Source organism: Dipodomys ordii, unplaced genomic scaffold, assembly GCF_000151885.1.
Source record: "Dipodomys ordii isolate 6190 unplaced genomic scaffold, Dord_2.0 Scaffold57, whole genome shotgun sequence".
NCBI classification, from domain to species: Eukaryota; Metazoa; Chordata; class Mammalia; order Rodentia; family Heteromyidae; genus Dipodomys; species Dipodomys ordii.
Window position 1 is genome coordinate 9,446,713 of NW_012267273.1, and position 18,582 is coordinate 9,465,294.

Consider the following 18,582-nt stretch of genomic DNA (forward strand, 5'->3'; position numbering starts at 1 on the left):
CTTACATGAAACAGGAGACAATAAAAAAGAACAACATGTGATATATCAATTGGGAATAAGTGCTTAGAGAAACAAATAAGTTAAGAGAAGAGCTTGGAAAATGACAGGATGCAGTGGCTGACCTCTTCGTTTATCTTGTTTATCTTCTAACTCACAGAAGCATGGTAGGAAGAGACACAATGGGTACATGAAGCAAAAGTTTGGGGCAGAGCGAAAACATATTCTGCACATTTAAGGACCAGCTCAAAAGCCAAGAAGCAATATGAGAGTTGGCAAAATACAGAAAATAACAATGTATATAATATGTCAAGTAGAAATAAGAGTTCTTTATATGTATGTACTTATATTTATGTACATAAAACATGATAAGCAGTATAGACCTATTTAGATATTGAGGGAAGTGATGACAGGGAAAGAATCTGATGGAGGGTAAATAGTACTGAAATCCATTGTATCTGTGTATGAATATGGTATAAGAAATCTCACTGAAAGCTGTTAAACAATAGGGGCAGGGAGGAGACAGGGAAAGAGTGATCAATTAAGGGGATTATTCTGAGTAAAATATAATACATGTAAATGTAAAATACCATGGTGAAAGCCCTTAGTGCAATTAATATAAACTAAAAAACAAAGACCACATGGTAAAATAGATTCTTAGGATGTGGGGACCACCAGGAAGAGGGAAGATGAATATGGTCAAAGTACTTTGTATACATGTATAAACATAAAACAATAACAGCTCAAATTGTCTGAGAAAGGAAGAAGAGGATAAAGGAGAATGATAGAGGAGTTGAACTGATGATAGAATACATTGTATGAAATTATAGAATATCACAACAAACCCTCCTTGAATAACTAATTTATGATAATAAATTCTTAAAAATTCTTTTTCTGTATATTCCTTTCTCTAGGAAACTCATCCCCACATACTACCAATCCATTGCTCTTAGGACAGGCCATCTTCAATACACTGGTGAATATAAAGTTGTGCAAAGAGAAAGAAGCCAACTTATAAAGAAAGTCAACTTGTAAAAAATTGAAAGGTGATGTCACATTTTAGGCTTACAATCTGACACTTGACATGAGAAGAGCATGGGCAAATATTTGTCACATGAGATAGAGTACTGTTCATCAACTATGCTGTTAAAGTCAACAGATATCTCTAAATCACTTCTCTGACACAGAGTAGACCTGGCCTTTCTTCACAAAGCCATTGTTTTGTTTGTGATGTTTCATTTGTCAAGAATCATCTTCATGTTAAGGATTTAAAACCCTATGTTAGTCAGTTCTAGTCTCTGCTGTCAATCTCTTTATCTTTATTGCTACACTTCATAATTATTCCTATTTCCCTAACTAGTCTGAGAAGATCACAATGTGCATATGGATCAATTATCTTTTTTTAACTATTTTCATTATCATCATTCATATTTTTTGGTGCTTACAAAAATGTCTGTTGGCACTCTGAAGAAAAAGAGTAAGGAAAGAGGCAAAAATGAAGGGAGGAAGGAGAAAAGAGGGGAGGCAGAAAGACTATATCTTTCTGGCATGCTTTTCATTTTTAATTGTTTTTTAAAAATCTGTATGTTTCTGCTTGAGACAGGATCTCACTATATAACACAGATGGACAGCAAACTTTCTATCATTTTGCTTCAATCTCAGATCAGGTAATGTTTACATTTTTTATAAAAGAGGAAACCGAAGCTCAGAGGTTGCTTTGTTTGCTTGACTTATGTAGTATATTCAATCCTGGAGAAACAGATTTAGGCATTTGTAAATCATTACCTTATGCCCACATTTTGCTAAGTTTGTAGCAATGCAATCTTTATCTTAAGCCTACAGCATTTTTGACATCAAATTGTGTGGATTCTAGATTATAGACTAGGTTGAAGCTCACAATAAGGGAACCCTGATTGTGGTCTGAGTTGCAATCCATACTTAAGAGAAAAGACTGTGGCAACTGAGAGGAAAAGTAAGTATGCTCAGATGACAAAATGGAAATGTCTCCAAAATGGTAGCCGACAACATGAAAGTTCAATCATATAAGACAAATGGCAGGGTGCTTTTGGTTGTTGTTGTTGTTTCTGTTTTTGTTTATTTGTTTTTTTAAATACCAGCTAAGCTCCTAACAGTTCCATAAGGTAGCATTTATCCTGGTGAATTCGATGTAATTTTTGACAGTTTAAAGTCTGCCTACTATCTAGAAATCAATATGTTACTACAGAACCAACTGCTCTGTGTCTTTTTCCCTGCTGGCATGCTAACATTCATAGCTGACTGAATGTTAGTCAAGCATTTCTCCTCCTCTGGTAATAGAGAGGGAAAGAAACTGGTAGATAAGATGCTTTTGTGGAGAATATATCTGTTATTTGAGCCAACAGTCACAAAGGCCAAATAAACAGAGAATTGTCATTCAGCCCTAACAGCAGGGTCAGTAATTCTTCATTTCACTTAGCTGGCAATCCCACTTTAGTGAAAATGCTCCCCTGTAGTTATGAAAGAACAAGTTTGTGTTGAGAGCCATCAGAATCTTTTAATAACAAGGTAAGTTGGAATTTCTTTAAAGCCTACATTCTTAAGTGTTAAGCTTTTTGATGAACATGATCAAATGTAATGAATGCTGCCTTCGTGTTGCTATTTTTATTTACTCTGTTTTATGAAAGTAGAAACAGAACTAGAAAGACTAAATTACTGGACTGAGGTCGCAGATAATGTCATCGACCACTGGGGACCCTGAGTTTCATCAAATTTGTGGACTATTCTAGAAGAGAGAAGATTATGTGTAATTGAAGGAAAAGTCAGTATGATGTAATGATTTAGAGAGTTTTTAAATGGAAAGTGACTGAGATAGGAAGCAAATGATTCCTAGCCATGTAGAAATAAAATAATGTAAGACAGATATAAGGATTCTCCATGAAAGAGTAACTGTCTACTAAAAGATGCATCATAAATTCAGTTGACTTTAGAGAGAAATCTCAGCTTTATAGGCTCAAAAAAGACCTGGGCAATGGCCTGGATCAGTTATCTTACATAGGGCTAAAGACATTCATTGTTGGGGATTTTAACACACCACTATCCCCACTAGATAGATCAACTCAGCAAAAACTCAACAGAGAAACCACAGATCTAAACAACTGCATAGAGCAACTAGATTTAACAGACATCTACTGAATATTTCATCCAGCAGCATCAGAATACACGTTTTTCTCAGCAGCACATGGAACATTTTCCAAAATAAACCACATTTTAGGCCACAAAACAAACTTGTCCAAATTCAGAAACATTGAAGTTATACCTTGCATTCTCTCAGACCACAAGGGAATAAAATTAGAACTCAACACCAAAAGCCACCAAAGAAAGTCCTGTAACTCATGGAGGCTGAACAACACACTGTTGAATCACCAGTGGATCATGGAAGAGATTAGAAACGAAATTCAAATGTTCATGATATTCAACAAAAATGAACACACAAATTACCAGCCCTCTGGGACACAGCAAAGGCAGTACTCAGAGGCAAGTTGATAGCTCTGAGTTCCTACATCAACAAATTGGAGAGATCTGAAACCAACAATTTAATGAGACATCTGAACCTCCTTGAAAAAGAGAAGCAAGATAAACCCCAATCCAGTAGATGGAAAGAAATAATTAAAATTAAATCAGAATTAAATGAATTAGAATCCAAAAAAATCATAGAAAGAATCAACAAAACAAAGAGTTGTTTCTTCGAAAAAATTGACGAAATAGACAGACCCTTAGCAAATCTTATCAGAAAAAGAAGAGAACACACCCAAATAAATAAACTCAGAGATGAGAATGGAAACTTCACTACAAAAACAACTAAGACTCAAAATGTTATAAGGGAATGCTTCTCAAAACTTTATGCTAATAAGTTTGAGAACTTGACAGAAATGGACCTTTTCCTAGCAAATATCGACATTTCGAAACTAAACCAAGATGAGTTCAACCATCTTAACAGACCCATATCAAGCATTGAAATAGAAACAGCAATAAGAGACCTCCCAGCTAAGAAAAGCCCAGGACCAGATGGATTTACAGAGGAATTCTACAAGGCCTTCAAAGCAGAGCTCACACCAATACTCCTCCAACTCTTCAATGAAATTGAAAGAGAAATTTCACTACCGAACTCACTCTATGAAGTCATTATAACCCTCATCCCAAAACCAGGCAGGGACTCATCAGAGAAAGAGAACTATAGACCCATTTCTTTGATGAACATTGATGCAAAATTTCTCAACAAAATTTTGGCCAATCGACTTCAACAATTGATAAAACTAACTTGTAAAGACTTCTCAGGAGGCTTACATTTTCAAATAAGATGCCAATTCATGCATGCAAATGCTCATTGGAGCAAGACATTATGTTCTACAAGGTGAAAATGTCATAAAAGCAGAAATCTGTCATCCCTTACTGTTTTTCTGGGCATCTTAGCAACTTGAAGCTTATCATGAATTCCATCTCCTGATTTGTTTTCTCATTGGCTAGTTGCAATATCATTCTTGAAACTTCCTTTTCCTCCCTACACAAACCAGCTAAAATGAAATACAATCTCTCATTTTTGAGTATCTCATACATACAAACACAAATACATACAAACCCAGACACATACAAACACTCAAAGTCCAAATGGCAACAGAAAACTTTACTAAAGTGAGTAGATGTCTTCATTAAGGAATGCATAAAACTTAACACCTTCCATGAAATATTCATATTCTTAAAAGTCATTTGCCCCACATCAAGCTACTTAATAAAACTCTCTCTTGTCTTCTCTTTTGTATATTTTCTCTAATCCAAATTTACTTCTTTGTGTGTTTCTATTAATGAAAATTTCATGGACTTTTAATCACATATCAGGGACACATTAAATACATCTTCTACCAAAATAATGAAAACAGATATTGGCAATAAACATAACCTTCAATCTCTCTATTGTTTGACATAAATTTATCTTCTTGTTCTTTGTTTTAATCAACTCATAATTTCAAGAGCTCTCCTATAAATTCAACTTTATCAAGGTATTCTCCAAATGGCAACAGTTCATTCACAAAGGCTCATGATAAGTTTTAAGCTATGTGATAATCACAAGTTTTTATGGTGACTATGGGATTCAAAAAGGATGTTTAGTAATATTTTCAAGAGTTTGTTGGGTTTATCTTTCACACATATACTCGGATGCTCTCATCACATAGCTCTTCTTACATAGCTCTTTCTATTGCATGCAGTTTGGGTTTGCCCCTGGGATTTTTATTCTATGCTTGAATTGTGTTAAATATATTCTCCCAAATGAATTCAAATCTTTATGTTAAAGGAATTTATCTTTCCAAGTACAGCCATAATGTACTACTGCACTAGAACTGCAGCCAATAATTTTTAAAAGTCAAATGAAATGAAAGGAGAGGAAAGAGGCTTCATCTATGTTTGGAACAAATGAGATCAATATGCATCCTCCAAAATTTAAAGAAGTGGTTGAAGCAGGGTGTTTGTCAAGTCCATGTACTAGGGAAAGTGGGGGTCACTGGAAGAAAACATGATCATAGAGAACAAGCCAGGGCAAAAGGTCTCAGTCTCATTTCTTCATATCCCTACTGGAAGGTATAATCCAGGATGTCAATGATAAAACACATGGACTTCAATAGAATATTTAGTATTATGCTTTGAAATATCTTTGAATATCAATTGCAACAAGGTGAAGTCAACAGTAATATTTACATTATGTGAATATATATAAGAAATTGAATAGCTATATCATTTTAGACATCTGTAATTTTATGTAAAAATGAAAAGCAGTGAAGCACAATAAGTGAACAGAATATGACACTCTTCTAAGAACTGAATTTTTCAAGAAAAATTGACCTTAGGGTATGAGTCAGTGAACCATAGGTGACAGGAAAAAAACAGGTAAAACAAGAACAATTACAAAAGCTTAGAGAAAAGAATGCCTGGAATACTTAACATATACACAGAGTGGGTAGGGGGAGGGAGGAAGGGACAGAGGCAAAGAGATATTCTGGGAAGGGGGTTTTGGAAAAGAATGAATAGATAAAGCTGGAAAGAATGTTTAGAAGATGAGCACTTAATCACACAGGGTCATGATAAATACTTTATATTTCATTCTAAGCATGCCGGAAATCCATTAAAAAGCTCTCAGCTAATTTATGTTTTATAAAAATACCATTCTGATTGCAGTGTACAAACTAGATTAGGGTGCATTATAAAAGGGGCCATGAATAGAAGCTGAGGGAATATTTAAGTATACTTGGTAAAAGCTTGGACACAAAACAACAGTGGAAGTAATGAAAATAGTCAGATTCTGTGTCTATTTCTGCGGAAGACTCAACTAGAGGGAATTTATAGAAATAATGAGTACAAAATATAGAGGATGGAGAAGTGAAGGGTGAAGACAAAGTTTTAGTCTACATAATGGGGCAAATTATATCATTACTGATTACAATGGGAAAGAAATCCTGTAGAAGAGACAGAGTGAGAGAGAGTTGGAGTATAAAATGCCTGACTAAGGTTTGAGATTATATTTAAGATTCCCACTTTGGCCAGCTGCAAGTGGCTCATACCTATAACCTTAGCTGAGAGGCTGAGATCTGAGAATTGTGTTTCAAGCCAGTCTCAGCAGGAAAGGCCAGTGACATTCTTACCTCCAATTAACCACCAAAAATATAAATAAAAGTCACAAGTCAAGTTGTAGAAGAGTGCTAGGTTTAAACAAAAAAAATCTCACAGATAGTACCCAATTCTTGAGTTCAAGCCCCAGAACTGCCCCACTCCCCAAAGACATCATTTTGTTTACAACAAAAGCAGCATCTCAAGTCTGCAGAAAAAGTTAATTATTAACTCAATGTTTTGGAAGCAAATGGGGAGCCAGATGGCAAAACCAAAGTCTTTTATGGATCTTCTGCTAGGATAAATTGCAAATGAGTCAGAGTTGTAATGGCAAATGAAGCCATAAAAGTATGACAAAAATTATTGGAAAAATTCTGTTATTAGCTTAATTTAGACACACTCTGGCTATGACACAATATTAATTTTAGACCTCCATCAATGTCAAAAAAATCTCAACATTAGCAGATGTAGGATGTAGTTTTGATTTCTTAGTCCATGCTCTCTGAGGGTTCAACAGAGGAGCTGATTCTTGTCTCAGGAGAATGTAGATTCAGAACTTCATATTCATATCTCTATAGTATTTTTCTGCTTTAGCAATGGGATTGTCAAGTCCTGGTTTCCATTTTATTCTTCAGCCCAGGAATACTATGGCAAAGTCCAGGTTTCTATTCCCTTTGGGGGATTTGTTACAAATCCTATCAAATTTCCTCGGGTAATGTGTGATGAACAGACGAAGGAAGCCAATGTACTTTCCTTCACTCTAGTACCTCATCCTATAGCTCTTGACTATGTCACTTTGTGATATCATACACTGCTTTTTATTTCTACTACATTTTTAACTATAAAATATTCTCAGGAGAATTTGTAAGGTACCAGTTATTCCATCATGGATGAACATCCCTTCTCTTAGTAATTAATTGATCATAATATGAATCAGAAAGACCTTAGATAATTTCAGTAGCACAATTTATAAGCTCAACCTGAAAGGCACAGATGGAGAATAAATGTTTATTTTAAACTGTCTTGGAAAATCTGCAAAAATGTATCATGTGTCAGGATGTAAAATGAATCCCAAGAAATTTCATGGGTTTGTTTTCATAAAGACTATAAGCAATTGAATATTATATTTAAGTTGCAAATGAATGTAAAGTTCATTTGAAAATTCAGAAAATGACTCAAAGGGAAAATTATCATAGAAGCAAAATCAACTTCAAATTAATTTGAAAACATTATGCATCAAAATTTGCATAATGAAGTCGAGGTATTATTTAGCAGATTTATTAGTTAAAAGCTTTATAGTTAAAAAAAGAACATTTGCTGGTGACAGTGGTTTTCATTTAGTAGTCCAATTACTCAGGAGTCAGAGATTGGGAAAAGTATGTTTCAATAAATAAGCCAAATGAGATATAGTTCAGACCTGTAATCCCAGTGCCAGGGAAGGCATCAGTAGGAAGATTTTGTTCCAAGGTCAGCCTGGGGAAAAACATGAGACCCTATCTGAAAAATAACAAAGGTTTAGAGGAACTGCTGATTGGAAAGCATTCATTTACCAAGTTCTAGCTCCTTAGTTCAAATGTCATGACAAATAAATTGCTAATAAAAAATATGTTTAACATCCAATTTCAGACAAAAAGAGAAATAGATAAAGAAAAAGAACAAGAAATCATAAAGATAGGAACAGAAATAAACTGAAAATAAAAATTGTATGATAAAGAAAATCATAAAATCAAACATTTGATATTTTTATAAAGATTAATAGTGCAAACTTGTTAGTGAATAATTTCCAGAGGACGTATAATCAAATGATACTTAGAAAAAAGTGTATGCAAAACAACCACATTAGGGATTTAAAGATGAGAAGCATTATAAATTGCACAACATTTGAGAACATATGTAAAATAACTTGTAAAAAATATAAGATATGGTAAATGACTGACTCATGAAGAATTTAGAATCACTAGCAAAATTAAATCAGTCTCAGGTAACTTCTAATGGTGAACTTTGTTAAACATAGAAGGACTAGACTTGCCTCTTATCTATGTGGAATTTTTCTAAAATTCATAAAAACAGATAATATATTTTTCATTATATTTTGTGACAGTGCTATAACAAATTTGATACCAATAACACAAAAAATACAACAATTGCAAGTAAATCTCACACATGGAAAAGAAACTAAAAATGCCAAAAAATATTTACAAAATGAACTTCACAGATGAAAAAGATGAACACATCAAAATTAGTTCATTTTATTTCAGAAGTTCTAAGTGATATAGCACTTTAAGTATATTTTATTTTGTACTAAGGGAAAATGCATGAGTTATGGGTGTCTGTTATGTGCAGAAAAGTATTTGGTAGAAAGTTCATCCTTTTTTGCTGATGAACTGTTTGAGTAAACTAAACATTTTAAAATGTGTTTTTATTGAAGAATGATGTTTACAAAAATGGTTCTACAATGTTCTATTTTAAGGTGAGCTATTAAAAATATTGTTTATTGGTGATGTTGTAGGTATTGTTTGTTTTTGTTTTTGTTGTTTTTTAGTCTTTTGTGGAGACAAAAGAGGCACAAGAAATGGATGGAGGAAGGGTGAATGAATGCAGTCATGATATTCAATATACACTAAGTAAAAAAAAGTAAAAAATTCTGTTTTAAATTGAAAAATATACAAATACTTATACCTGCTATCACTCTTAAAACTCCACCTTGTCCTGAAAAATCCTAATCAGTGCACAAAATTAGAAAAATACAACATAGAAGTATCAGAAAGGGAAAAGAACCAAAGTTTTGTTCAATTCATAGATAAACTCAAAAGAATGCAAATTATTCAAGCAATAAAAATACCAGATGAATAAAAAATTCAATGGCCTTTTTATTTGCTATCCATAGCTAGTTAAAATGCAGTAAAAATAAGATGTCATTTGATACAACATAAAAAATGGTGAGCTTCTTAAGAATCAATCCAACAGAGGTCTTTATTAGTTATCCAGTATTGCTCAGAAAGTGCCACAAAATAGTTTGAAAACAATACAAGAGGGGGAAATGTAGTCAAGAGTCCCGTGTATAACTTACAAAATTAAGAAGTAGAGGATGAGTGAGAACATTGAAAGGGGTTACATCAATCAATATCTACTGTATTCATGAATGATTTTGTTAAATGGTTAAAAAGAAAGAGAGAGAGAAATAGATACTCTATTCATATCAGATGCTGGAAGTTGGAAGTTAAGTGCTGGAAACCATGCTCGTTATTAAATTTTTGTTGAAGGACTCTTCAATTCTTCCGTTCTGACAGCCCTGGGCATTCTTTGTCTTATGCAGCTCAACTCTGACCACTGCATCTTCACAGTGTCATCTGTTTGTGTGTCTGTAACTTTTCCTATGGGATACCAGTTATGCTACATTTAGGCCTGCTCTGAGTTTGACCCCATCTTAACATGATTTGATAAGTAAATAATCTACTTTTAAATAAGGTCATGTTCACAAATATTGGAATTTAAGACTTTAAAATCTGTTTTAAAGGGATACAATTCAAGTCATAATAGTTATGCATGGACTTTATGTAGAAAATTGTAATGATCCATTGAAATGTAGGAAGATCTTTCAATGTGGAGAAATATTCAATATATAATTCAATTTAAACCAAATTATTGGTTCAATGTAGTTCCAACTAATTGAGAATTTAATTTAATTTTTGCTTGTGTTTTTTTATTCTTCTTTTTTAAATTTTATTATCTTTAGGTAGTTATACAAAAGAGTTGCCAATTAACAAAGCAGTTTAGGAAAACAGTGGATCTTGATCAATAGAGTTTCTTCTTAGTAAAACTTAGTAGATTGTTTCGTAAGGTTTTGTGAAAGAATAAGAATAAGAGGCCAAGAACCATCAGTACATTTCCAACACACACACACACACATACACACACACACACACACACACACACACACACATACATATACACCCTTAAAAGTGGGGGTCTACTCTAATACATGTCAGTATTAATGTCTTCTTTTTTAAATCTAGCATGACATACTTTGTATGATATGCTATTAGTTCTGTGCCATTAAGAAAGAAAGAGCTCTGGAACTCTGAACTGTGACACTATATCTTAATGAGAGTCTGTTTAATGAGTGAATTAATCACAACAGCTTCTCTTTGTTTTGAAATGTCTTTCCCTGTTTGAGATTAAGCCATCTCTCCTGCTTTTAAATTAATTGTTTTGTTGATGATAGGAAAGCTTTTGCATGCATCTTGTGACTTGTGACTCTCTTGATTTATTAGTATGTGGTATCATTTTATGTTGAAAAATTGAAATCATGGTCACTGTGTGATTCAACTTATATGAATTATCTACAGTAGTCTGACTTGTAGAAATAATTGACAAAAACAGAAAGGTAGTCGGGAGTTTAATGGCCGTAGAGATTCAGGTTTGCAAAATGGAAAAGTCCTAAGTATGTCAGGTATGCAACAATGTCTGTCTACTTAACACTACTAAATGGAACAGTTATAAATGATTTACAGCATCACAAAGATGAAGATATGCAAACAACTGAGGGGTTCATTGACAAGTGAGTGGACAAGCATATGGCAATGGAGGAGTTAGGTGTGATACTGAGAAGAGTGATTTAGGTGGGGTCAGCACTCTGCTTGGACATGCTTTGAGTGAAGCACCAGAGGTTCATAAACCAAAATATGGTCTCTGGAATGACATTGTTGAGGCGATGGAACCTTTAAAATGTGAGGCCTGGCTGGTTATGGTGGCACACATACCTGTAACCCCAGAACTGGGGAAACTGAGGCAGAAGGATCATGATTTCAAGATTAGCTGAAGCTACAGTGAGACCTTGTCTTTAACTGAATAGATGGATGATAGATAGATAGAGAGAGAGAGAGAGAGAGAGAGAGAGAGAGACAGATAGATAGATAGCTATTTAGAGGTAGGACATTCTGGGATGTGACTAGGTCCCCTGAAATGGGGACTCTAGAGAACTAGCCCTAGTTAGTTATGGTAACTAACCTGTGAACAGATTATCATAACCTGCAAACAGAGGAGCTCCTGAGCTCCTCTCTTCTCCTGTCTCACGATATGATCACTTCTGCAAATACTGCTGCCAATACAATGCTATTTACCCAAAGACCCTCACCACACACCAGAAAATTGACCAAGATTGTTCATCTTGGACTTTCAGCTCCCCAAATCTGAGCTGAATAAACCTATTTTCTTTATCTGTACCTTTCTGTGCTATCTTACAGAAAATAGAGGATAAACGGACATAAGCAAATCCCAAAAGAATGGAAAATATATTAATGACTGAAAAATCTCTTCCTGTCATTTTTGAAGTTGCTCTAATTACTGTTTTATTTTTCACTTCAATACTTTTAAAGATCCCTTATATTAGACAAAGAAATTTTCTCATAACATGTTAATTTCTCTGGAGACAACCATATAATCATTTAAAACAATATGTACATATATGAGATAGAAGTTTCTACAGCTTATAAAAGCCTCTTTGGGGTAATAAAAGTGATGTACTGACCATTCAAAATTTTAACTTTAAAATGAATGGTTTCCTTACCAAACATGGAGCTCTACACACAGAACTATCATTGGTGCAGGCAAAGAACTCAGGTCAAGTAAACCCCAAATATTACGCCTACCTTCAGTTACTGCAGGCAACTCTGGTCCCCTAGAAAGACCCTCAGCCCTCCAGCGACTCCTCAGATTGCTGCTTATTTGTAAGCAGGGGTAAACAGACAGTCTTCCTAAGATGACAGGAGGAGACAAACATTTGTGGAGTGTTTTTTGAGTACTTCTTGGGCATTTCACACCCACATCTTACTAATTCCAAGAAAACATGCCTCCAATTCCTTCCACTGCACCCTTCATTACAAAAAAGAAGGGAACTACTTCTTCCTAACTCATACTCGGTGTCTGGAACAACCAAATATTACACCAAACGACACGTAATAAATGCGATTTAATAGAGGTAAAAATAAGGAAAAAACAAAAATAACTGCTTTCATTTGACTTAAAGGAAAAAATGCACCAATGTGCTTTACTACATAATAAAATATCAGACAAGTGCATAGCATATTGCAAAACTTTAATACAACGTGGTTAAACACAATACTCGGATATTAAACGTTTCAAACATATAAAAATCATCTCCTGAAAGATCAATGGGCTTTCTATTGTAGCTTCTTGTAGTTACTTTTGCGTAACTTTATAAAAATTAACCCTCAATGTCTGACACTGATCTTGATGCTTGCTTGGAAGTTTGATGTAAAATAATAACATCTTGACAGTCACAGGCTTAGATTATTTCTGTTCCCATCTTCAGAATCCATCATCAGAGGACTGCTCATCATCTTCATCCTTTACTTCTCCGTATTTTCCCAAACACTTCCCTTCTGGATATAGTTCTGCATTTTAATATTCAGTCTTTCAGCTAGTTTTTTGTGCTGCGAGCTTCGCTTGCATCTCCTCATAATTCTGTTTCTGAAGAGCCAAGGACTCCTTTACAGAGCAGTTGTGTAGGCAAATGGTGAAGTGGTAGGAGTCTCGCTGCAGTGATGTCACCAAGATGCTGCTCTTCTGTGATGCCAACAGGTTAGTTTTAAATGTATGTGGCAGGGGCACTGGGTTTGGTGCTTGCATTTCTAGCATTCCATGTGATGAGGCTTCTTAGGAGTCCCACTGTAAAGGACTGTTGAATTCTCAGCACTCAGGTTTTCCTCTGAATGGTGTTCAACTTGATCTGCCAGCGTGATTTTTTTTAACCCGTCAATAAACAGGTTGTCAAGGCTGCAGGAAATGTCTTCTCAGTCTGAAGCACAGTGCTGGGGGAGATGCTCAATAGCTCCAGACAAGGATCGCGGCTGCTGGAAGCTGGGCCCTTGCTCACTGAGTCCTCAGCCTCGGGAGTGTCTTCCTGGCCTGTGTGAGCAGGATGCACAAGTCCCTGCTTTCTGGAGGTTTAGATGACTTTTGATGCTAGCCACAGGGAAACAGCCAGGAACTGGTGCTGAAGTATCAAGTATCTGGACAGAATTCTGGGGCTTATCTCCATCCACATGAACTCTTGAAATCGCTTTTTGCCTTAGCTTATAGTCAAAACGAATAGGATAAAACAGTTCACTTTTTCCTCTAACCTCTTCACGTTCTGCAATAGCAGCTTTCAGTTTGTCAACGGTGCCAAAGACCTTTTTACCTTTGTCAGGCAATCTGCAAATGCATTTTCTGTTCCTTGTGTAAAAGTCTCTCCTGGCGCCTCAGCATCTCCCGCTACTCAGTCAAACTCTGGGGGTCCCATGTCCTGGGGAGCTGGGGAATGGAAGCCGCGGGGCAGCGAGGGCATCCTGCGGGACCTGAGGTTGGCAAAGGCAGAGGGGACTCAGGGCAAGGGTGAAAGTCAGCATTCCCCCCCTCCCCCAAGAACTGAAGAGGTTATTTTTTAAGAAAGATGGTTGTTTTAAATTTTGGGGTTTCTGGTTTGGGAGGAAAAATGGACATATGGTATCATGTTTGGATGCTGATCGAAATGATCTAGAGGAAAAAGTCAAAGTGGTTAATGTAGCAGAGTTTGCGTATAATTCGAAGGAGCAAAGTGATATTTCACTTCCTCCGTTATTTTAACACTTTCCTGAAGGCAAAGCAGCCAAAGCTCAGGAAAGTAGGACTGAGAGCTAGCATATGTTACACATTTGCACTAAGTTGTGAATCTCCAGGTGGAGAATGATGGTGTGAGTACCAACTATTCCTACCTTCTCTGATTGGGAATGTGCTGTAGTAAAGTTCAAGACAGGATGGAAAATGATCTAAAAATAAAATGATATAGACAACAGAACTTGGGAGAAAATATGAAAGTGACCTTTAAATACGTGTTTATTTTATCAACACAACAGAACTTGGGAGAAAATATGAAAGTGACCTTTAAATACGTGTTTATTTTATCAACACATTCCTCAGAAGAGAAGTAGGATTAAGAGAAAAACCTAACTGAGAATTAATAACTGGGCCTGTAGTCCTAACTACTAAGAGGCTGAGATCTGAGCATTGTGGTTCAAAGCCAGCTCTGGCAGAAAGACCCTCCTGAGACTCTTATCTCCAATTAACCACTCAAAAACCTGCAATGGTGGGTACTGTGGCTCAAGTGGTAGAGACCTGAGGTCAAGCCACACAACGGACAAAAAAAAAAAAAAAGAAAAACCCACCATGAGTAGGTAGTTTTGGGCCAATTTTTCAAAAATGTAACCACATGTTTTGTACATATATAACATTTTAATAATTAAAGCTTTTAGGATTTGCGTAACTTAAAACCTATAATAATTAGAAATGTAAAAATATGGTCTAAGCACTTTTTCCATTGGAATGTTTGTTTTCTTTTTGCTATTTTTTCTCTTTTTATATTCTGGATGCATTCCTCTAGCAAACAGGTGATTTACAATATGTTTCCCTGGTCTCTTGTTTCTCATTTCATTCACTTACAGTTTTTAATCTATCTTTTCTGATTTTGATCATTTTAATTTTATTGTTTTTCTTATTGATTCTCATTTTCTTTAAAACAAACTTTCAGTATTTTTATTCTATTTTACTTTCACTTTCTATGTAAATATTTTCTGTTGCAGTTTTTTACTTGCATTCATTTTTGTTTCCATTACATTTATTGTGTTTCTACTTCTTACTTGAGATACTGGCTCAGAGCACTGCTATGTCTGAGTACTTCTCCATTCTAATCAACACAGTTAAACTGTAAATTCTTTTGTAGGCATAGATTTGGCACATCCCACAGACATTTTTTGCCAATCCTGGGGATTGAAATCTGGACCTAGGCACTGTCCTTGAGATTCTTTTGCTCAAGGCTAGCACTCTACCACAAGCAATATTGCCTCTTCTGACTTTTTTTCTGAGTTTACTGAACATAAGAATCCCACAGACTTTCTTGCCTGGGCTGGCTTCAAACCGTGATCCTCAGATCTCAGTCTCTGGAGTACAAGCCACCCATGCCCAGCCCCACAGATTTTATATGTTATAGTTTTGTAATTATTTACCTAAACATTTTCTAATTTTCACTACATTTCTTTTTGAGGCATGATTTATGGAAAAGTACATTTCTTGATTTCCTAATACATGGGAAATTCAAAATTAGCTTCTCATTACTGATTGCTGAATAAATAATATAACTGCATGTCTTTAATGTTTCTAAAATGTTTGAAGGAATATGTATATATCCTACATGTGGCCTTATTTATTATTTATTAAATCATCCTTGTACTCTTGAGATTAATATATATTTTGAGGACATACTTTATATGCCACAATTAACTGATTTATTCAACACTTATTCATAGCACATAAGCATATGAAAAGATGAGGAAACTTCAAATTAAAACTACTTATTCACTTAATTAAATCACTTAAAAATCAAAAATATTATGATACCAAATATTATTAATAATGGACAATTGCCCACATAATGGCTGGTGGTGAGTGCAGCATGAATTAGTTTGGAAAACATTTCCTTCCTTCCTTCCTTCCTTCCTCCCTCCCTTCCTTCCTTCTTTTTTTGAAAAATAAGAAAGGTAATAAGAGTTGGAGTCTTAGTTCAAGTGGTAGAGTACCTGCCTAGCTAATCTCTGAGCTCAAACTCTATTGCCATTGCAGAAGAAGAAGGAAGACAAGGAGGAAAAGGAGGAGGAGGGCTAATAGCCTATAAAATCAATTTCCTACTAGTAAAAGTTTCAAAACTCCTCCCTAAAAGTTTACAACATAGTTCAGAATAAATATGTAACATTTATATGATGAATAAATTCCAGAGGAAAATAGCTATAAATTAATGATAAAAGAATAAAAGACAATGTATGCCCAAGATAGCAAAGAGAATATTGACTATTGTTTTCTTATACGAAGTAATTCAGACTTTAAAAAAGGCCACAAGCACTGGAAGTGTGTGGCTTACAGAAGAACACTTGCTTCGACCCTGAAATCAAACTCCTGTAATGCCAAAATTAAATAAATAAATTTAACCTAGAAAAGCAAAGGCAAAAAATACATTTTAATATGAAAATTGATAGTATTATTAGCATATGTATGTATATATATGAACTTTGGAAATGGTAAATATGTGGACAAATACAAACACAAACACAGGATTTGCATATAAGTATGCACACCCTAATCATAGAAAAGCTCCAATGGATGTGATACAATGAAGAGTCCAAGACAGTATTAGAATTTAAGAGAGAGATTTTATTTAAAAAACACAAAAGAAAGCCAAATTTATGGGAGGATGTCATCCTAAATGAGTTGACACCTAACAAGCAAGAGTCCAATATACAAAACAAAAATTATTGACAGAACACAAGTAGATAAACATAGTATGAGTTAATACTCATCACTCTGAATACCTGGGGGAGGAGCCCAGTACTTGGAGCAGCGCCTCTTAGCTACAGTCTGGTTGTAGTCCCACTGCCCAGAGGTCAAGGCTGGCAGAGACAAGAAGAATACACAATGAGGAATGCATAATCTCTTCAATAAACAAAGCTGGAAAAACTGGATATTCATATGCAAAAGCATGAAATTGAACCATTATACTATAAACAAATATTAACGTGAAAGGGATTAAAGTCTTAAAGATAACTTGAAAAACTTCTAAAATTATACAGGGAAAATGAATTTGGCAATGGTTTCTTGGACATGACATTGAAAAATCACAAGTGGCAAGAGCAAAAATAAACAAGTAGGACTATATCAAGCTAAAGACTCTTGCACATAAATGGAATAATCAACAAAATTAAAGTGCAACCTATGGAAAGAAGAAAGTGTTTGTGAACTGTAAATTTAACAAACAAGTAATCCCCAAAATATACAAGTAACTCATATAACTCAATAGCAAAAACAAAACAACCCTCTAAACAACCAGATTAAAAAGTGGGTAAAGACCCTTAGTTATAAGGAAGATGAAAGTCAAAAGACAGTAAAATAGCACATCATCTACTTTAGAATGGGTTACTGTATATTTTTAAAAAGGAGAAAAAAATAAATGGTGTCAAAGTGAAGGGGAAAAAGGATTGGTACATCTACTATATGTAAAACAGTAAGGAGGTTTCTCCAAAAATGAAAAATAGGACTTCCTAATACCCAAACCAGTTTGGGTATTCCTCCAAAGAACTGATGATCAATATGGCAAAGAGATACTTGCAATTATGTGTTCTTTGCAGCAATATTCGTGCATCATGCTAAGTGAAATAAGCCAGACACAGAGAGACTGATGTTTGATCTCACATACACAGAGTGCCTAAACAGTTCAAGTTAGTTAAGAGTAGGATAGCAACTATCTGGTGAGGGGAGGAGGATAGACAGACATTGGTCACAGGGTAGAAACAATGTAAAGTTGAGTAAGTCTGCGAGCATAAATGCCTCCTACAGAATATATTTAATAAAACTATATTACCTACTTGAAACTTGCTGAGAGTGGAGCTTAAATGATCTCATCAGAAAAAGCAAAGAGAGATCAGATAACTGCAAGATGAAGACAGTATTCATTAGCTTGATCCTGGTAATCAGATAACAATCTATGCAATATGAAATCACCATGTTGTACAGCTTAAATGCATACATAACTTTAGTGTTGTGGTACTGAGGCTATAACCCAAGGTCTTGTACATGCTACATGTGTTCTACCACTGCGTTACACTTGCGCAACCTCTCCCAACTCTGTTCTATGTGGACTTCAGGCTTGTGCATCAGGTAGGAAAACTATAGACTTACAGAGACATTTTAAACCAATTCTCATAATTGTATATCATACAATTTCTGTAAGTTAAAAGCAGTGCTGTGTTCCTGGAAATGTTTTTGGAAACAACTCCACTATCAAAGACACAGGATTTGGGCTGGGAAGGTAGCTCAGCGGTAGAATGCATGCCTTGCAAGCATGAGGCCCTGGGTTCGATTCCTCAG

At 35.1% G+C, this 18,582-nt stretch overlaps 1 pseudogene; it reads right to left on the reverse strand.

Moving 5' to 3' along the window:
* Window positions 1-12,960: 12,960 nt before the first annotated feature.
* Window positions 12,961-13,981, reverse strand: LOC105989612 (annotated as a pseudogene).
* Window positions 13,982-18,582: the final 4,601 nt, after the last annotated feature.